The sequence below is a fragment of the Myodes glareolus genome, chromosome 1 (genome assembly GCF_982192425.1).
Source record: "Myodes glareolus chromosome 1, mMyoGla1.1, whole genome shotgun sequence".
Taxonomy (NCBI): Eukaryota; Metazoa; Chordata; class Mammalia; order Rodentia; family Cricetidae; genus Myodes; species Myodes glareolus.
The window spans coordinates 112,325,779-112,331,271 of record NC_142026.1 but is presented as its reverse complement, the minus strand read 5'-3'; the positions used below and the strand labels follow the sequence as shown (position 1 = coordinate 112,331,271).

Below are 5,493 nucleotides of genomic sequence, written 5' to 3'. Positions count from 1 at the left end.
TAGGCAAAGTTTTATATATCTAGAAAATTAATTATGCTGACATCCAATTTAGATAATTATGTATATTTAAGCCGTAAAGAATTGGTTTCTAGTCTCAGTTAATAAGAAACAGGTTCGCCCTCTGTACCTGGGGAACCATGGAAGCTGCAAAGACTTTATCATAGGACAATTCTGCATACGATGCCAGCTTTCCCTCTCTGGGTCTGTCGGATGTCAGCATTACATGCTTGTCCCTTTGGGTAGGAGCCATGACTATTTCTCCTCCTAATATTCAAGCATTGTGGAGCCCAGGTTTCAAGAAGTACTCGGCGCTTGGCGCCTTTTGCCTACCTGGTCGATCACGCCTACCTCCCTCTGTGCCCCTGGGATTGCTTGTGGGCTTTTTCAAGGCAGACCTGATGCCTCTTTTGTGAGATGGCAGCTGAGGGGAATCCAGCACTTGCCATGGGAGACAAGAAACCCAAGACTGAGAATAATGGTCACATACATGGGTAGGTGGCGGCAGATGGTTCTGTGGTGTTTTTAAAGGTCAAGAGGCAGACAATTAGTGAACCAACGAAAGCCTGTTGTGAAGCACAGGGCTTGTCTGTGAAGCAGATCAGATTCCAGTCTGAAGGGCGACCAATCAGTGAGACAGACACACCTGCACAGCCGGAAGCAGAGGATGCAGATATGACAGATGTGTTCCTGTGACAGACAGGAAGTGTCCCCTAGACAGGGAGTCTGCGACTCTACCGCTGCATTTTGTTACAGACCAAGAATGCATTCTTAGTTCAGCTGCAGTGTGGTTTCGTCACAGCCCGACTATTACCGGTTAGATTTCTCTATTTTTTTCATTTTCCCTTCCCCATTCTTCTACTGGGCGGAAAGTCAGGGGTGAATGTGCACAGGCATGGTGAGCTTTTCTACTTTCTCTGAAAAACAAAACGAAACAAATGGCCAGTGTTCCGTCTTATTTGACATCAGATGGAGATGGTGTGGGGAAGCCTTGGTTCTGTGAAAATTCCCCTTTCCATTAATGGCGCGCTCACTCGGCTCTTATCTCTATATTCCAGCGAGTTACTTTTCTCTCACTGTTTTAACAAAATAATCCAACAACCTAAAGCTCCTTGCATACTTTGCTTGATTGGAGAATTTCAGTGTTTTTCATTTGTCAAGCTAAAACCAAGGATGATTTTTATAACAATTTGTACACAGCTGTTGTATATAGAGCAATTTGCCTTTAAGTGGAGATAAGAACCCAATCCTATGTAGCTTTCCTGCCAGGCTGAGTCTTATTGTTTAAATAAACTTTTTGTTTAAAATGAAAAGAAAAAATTCTAACCTCATTTAAGAAAATAATGTCCGTGGTTGTGTGTGTGTGTGCGCGTGCATGTGTGTGTGTGCGTGTGTATGTGTGTGTGCGTGTGTGCATGTGTATGTGTGTGTGCGCGTGTGTATGTGCGTGTGCATGTGTATGTGTGCGTGCACGTGTGTGTGCATGTGTATGTGTGCGTGCATGTGTGTGTGCATGTGTATGTGTGTGTGCGTGTGTATGTGTGTGTGCGCGTGTGTATGTGCGTGTGCATGTGTATGTGTGCGTGCACGTGTGTGTGCATGTGTATGTGTGTGTGCGCGTGTGTATGTGCGTGTGCGTGTGTATGTGTGTGTGTGCATGCGTTTTTGTGTGTGTATGTGTCTGTGTGTGTATGTGTGTGCATAAAGGCAAAGGCAGAGGCCAGAAGTTGATGTTGGGAAATCTCTTCTTGATCACTTCTTTATCTAATGTGTGAGATAGGTTCCCTGACTGAGCCTGAAGCTGTCTGCTTTGTCTAGACTGGCTGGCTGGTGAGTGGCTGGGCCCACCCGTCTCTGACCCCAGATATGAGCCTTCAGTTTTCACATGGGTTCTGGGAGTCCGAATCCAGGTCCTCACACCTGCGCATCAAGCACCTTGTCCACCAAGCCATCTGGCCAGCCCAGCTCTTGCCTTCCTGGTGTAAAAGTGAAGTCTTCTGGAGATCCAATAACCACGAAGCTCTCTGCTAGATTGGAGACCAGGTTTATAAATCAGGTTTATAAATCAGTTCAGGTTTTATATAATCTTTACACCCAGTTCTTTCCACTTTTTTTTTTAACACCATGATATTTTTTCTTTTTTGCTTTAAGCCTTCATGTTTGTCTCCCCCTAAAGTATCTATCACATAAATATGTAACTTTGATATTTGCCATAGATCCACAATAAAAGTATTCTTATCATCATTTTCCCCAAAGCACTGTTGTCTGGGAATGATTCCTCCCCTTTAATCTGAAACGGTCTCTCTTCTATTGTAATCAACAAAGATGCATTTAAGACTGACAAGTCTACGCACACATATAGGCATTTATATGTAAAGACAGCCACATTTTAAAATAACATATTTTAAAATTCATGTGGGTATGTGTATGTCGCATGTATGCAGGTGCCTCCAGAGCCAGGAGGGAGTGATGGATCCCTTGGAGCTGTATTTAGAGGTGGTTACAGGAGCTGCCTGGTGTGGATACTGGGAGCTGATCTCAGATCCTTTGGAAGAGCAGCTGGTGCTCTTATCTGCTGAGCCTTTGTCCCAGACAAAGGAAGCTCCTTTGCCTATCCAGGTGCTTGTCATCCATGGTTATGCCTTCTCTTGGAAGTCTGTGCGCTTTAGAAACGTCTTGATGGCGGGAACTGAACCTTACTCATCTCTGTGTTCTATGGTCAGCCTCTTTCAGATATTCAGTATGTTAAGAGGCCCCAGACATGTTTCTCAGTGTTATTATTGTATCACTGTAGTGTATACAGTCTCAACCAAAGCGATACTAATAATTCAAGATAGTTCATTTTGTTATCCAAGACCGAGGCAGAACAGTGTCAGGCAACATGGCTGTGCTGGGGGAACATCTGGGAAGGAACAACGGAGACATTGGGCTGGCTTGCAGCGGTCAGGAAATGAAGTGGTTCATTCCTAGCAACGGCCCATTTTGTATTTTGGAGGCAGAGATGTAAACAATGGCAGGCTCTATGAAAAGCAGCTGCAGTTAGGGATGTCTCAACAAGCTTCATATGCGCAAATGACAGGAAGGATTCCCAGGGCCATATTGTGCTTCTCAGCCTCACACGCAGCACAGAGCCATCGCCGGCGTCTATAGTGTTTCTCTGAGTGCTGTGTAGAACAATGTGTTCATGTCCGACTTGCCACGGGAGTGAAGGTGAAAGTCAGAAGGGGTGGGGTCAGTGACATCCACTGGCTGCTTTTCAAAAGCTGTCTATTAACCCTGTGAATTCTGAACAAATTCAGTCTTGAGAAAATAATTTTTGGAAAAAAATCACCTTCATATTAAACATGTGCCAATTTTATGGATTATTTCTACCTCCTGTTTTTTTTTTTCTTCTTTTTCTGAGTGCCTGCTGATTGGCTGTCAGGTTGTTTGGGTTATCGCCTTCTCATTTGAACATTTTATTGTGAAAGGACAGCATGTAAGATCTAACGTGATGTATTAGACATCTAAGAAGCCATGGAAAAATGTAGGAAAAATGTGGATTCTTTGTAAATGTCCATAAATATTTCAAAGTACAGAGTTAAATGCAACTTTTTCAAATGAGCTGTATTTTTTTTTCTTTTTACTTCTTCTTTTTTTAAATGGAAAACACCAAGTTCAGGAAGGCAGAATGTCAAAAAGACACCAGAAAACACAATTTATATTGAAACCTGGCTACTTGGCAGACACATGTATAATTCATAATGCTTTCTCTAAAAGTCTTTACACACTTAAAGTTTTAAATGTGTATGTGTGTATACGCGTACATGCATGTGTACGAGTGTATGTGAGCATGTGTGCATGTGCGTGTGTGTAGTGTAGGTGATCTGAGGATATATTTTGATGACTAAATTCAGCACAAGGCAGTTTGCAGTCATTGCCTCCTTAAATGTTAAGAACATCATTCATCACATCTCTGGCTTCTTAAGTTTGTGATTCACAATTCGCAATGCCAGATTTCCCAATGGTTGGACTTTTTTTCTAAACTACTTCCTTTGAAGATTCATTTTATTTTTTTTATTATTTGTGTGTCCTTGTTCGTGTGTGTGTGTGTGTGTGTGTGTGTGTGTGTGTGTTTGTGTTTTACAGGAGTGTGTGAATGTTTTCACCCATGGGTTTTTGTTGGCCTGATTTGCCCATGAGCTCTTGGGGTCTGCTTCTCTTTTTGCCTACAGCAGTGGGATTATAGGCACGCACAACCATGCTGGACTTTTTATGTGGGTGTTGGGGGATTTTTGCACTCATAAACAGATCGCTTAGGGCAACTTTTATGCTCATCTGGAACCAAGAACTCCCAACTCAGAGAGTCTGTTGCAGGGACCTAAAGCACATGACCAGTTGGTGAAAGGCAGGTTTCCCAGTTCTCATTCCAGATTAAACACCAGCCAAGAACAAGGGTGCATCTTTACTGAGAAACCGAACCTCCTCTTCAGAATAATGAACCTACGTTTTTTAAAATGCTCTCTTATCTTTCAGCTCCACATCTAACTTGCGAGCCTGCACTTGTTGCTCCTCAAACTGAGCTCACCTCTCCCACACCTTCTGGGATCTCCTGCATTCCCAACCCACGGTGAACCATCTTTTAATACTTCCTGAGAACAGCACCTGTTGGGCTGAGTTCAGCTTTACCTCTTCCCTGTCTCCATGCCTCTCATGTCTAATAATTGTACAGCTTTAGGGAGGGAAGTAGGGGGCGAGTGTTGTCACATACTCAAGTTGTGATTCCTTTGTATTAATTGGTAATCCATATTCAATGAAAATAAATACAGCAGGATTTTTTAGACTTATCGTTTAGCGCATATATTTTGATTAATTTTAATTTGTGTATGTGTGTGAATATATTTGTGTGGATTGAAAACTACTTTTACAAAATTGATATTGTGTGATAAAAGTTTATCGATATAGGATATATACTGTTTGATGCTTTTAATCAAATGTTTTCAGGGCTTCACAGTGTAATATATTTCATTGTATAGAGATGGAAAAGTTCATTGATCTAATCTCTTATCATAAGATAGTCCCAGTTTACCCATTATTTGCATATAAATACCATTAACAATTAAAAAATATTGGTCTTTATTCCCTAGAATATTTGATAAGTATTGCATTATTGTATATTTCTGGAAAAATTAATATACTTTTAGACATATAGGTCACAACGTATGAAAACATTGAAGCTTGGTTCTGGGTCACCAAGCCCTGCTGCAACTTAGTGATTCAATGACCCTGGCTCATTTGATTTGTCCTGGTGGGTCTTTGTTCATCTTCTCTAGTGGGTACCGGTTTAATAGTGAGAGCTCCAAGTGGAGGCCTGGCTTCCTTCTCCCCAAGTACCTGCTGCTATTGGATTTGGAGGCTTGGCATGAAATGATTTTGAAAAATAATCCTAAAAAGATAAACACCTTCAAAATAATATTTCTAAGTTAGTAATATGAGTCATTGTTCCATTTAATGAAT

At 41.7% G+C, this 5,493-nt stretch overlaps 1 pseudogene; it reads left to right on the top strand.

Annotated features, from left to right (window-relative positions):
- The first annotated feature begins 444 nt into the window (after positions 1-444).
- LOC146895838 (small ubiquitin-related modifier 2 pseudogene) lies at positions 445-714 on the top strand (annotated as a pseudogene).
- The last annotated feature ends 4,779 nt before the right edge of the window (positions 715-5,493 follow it).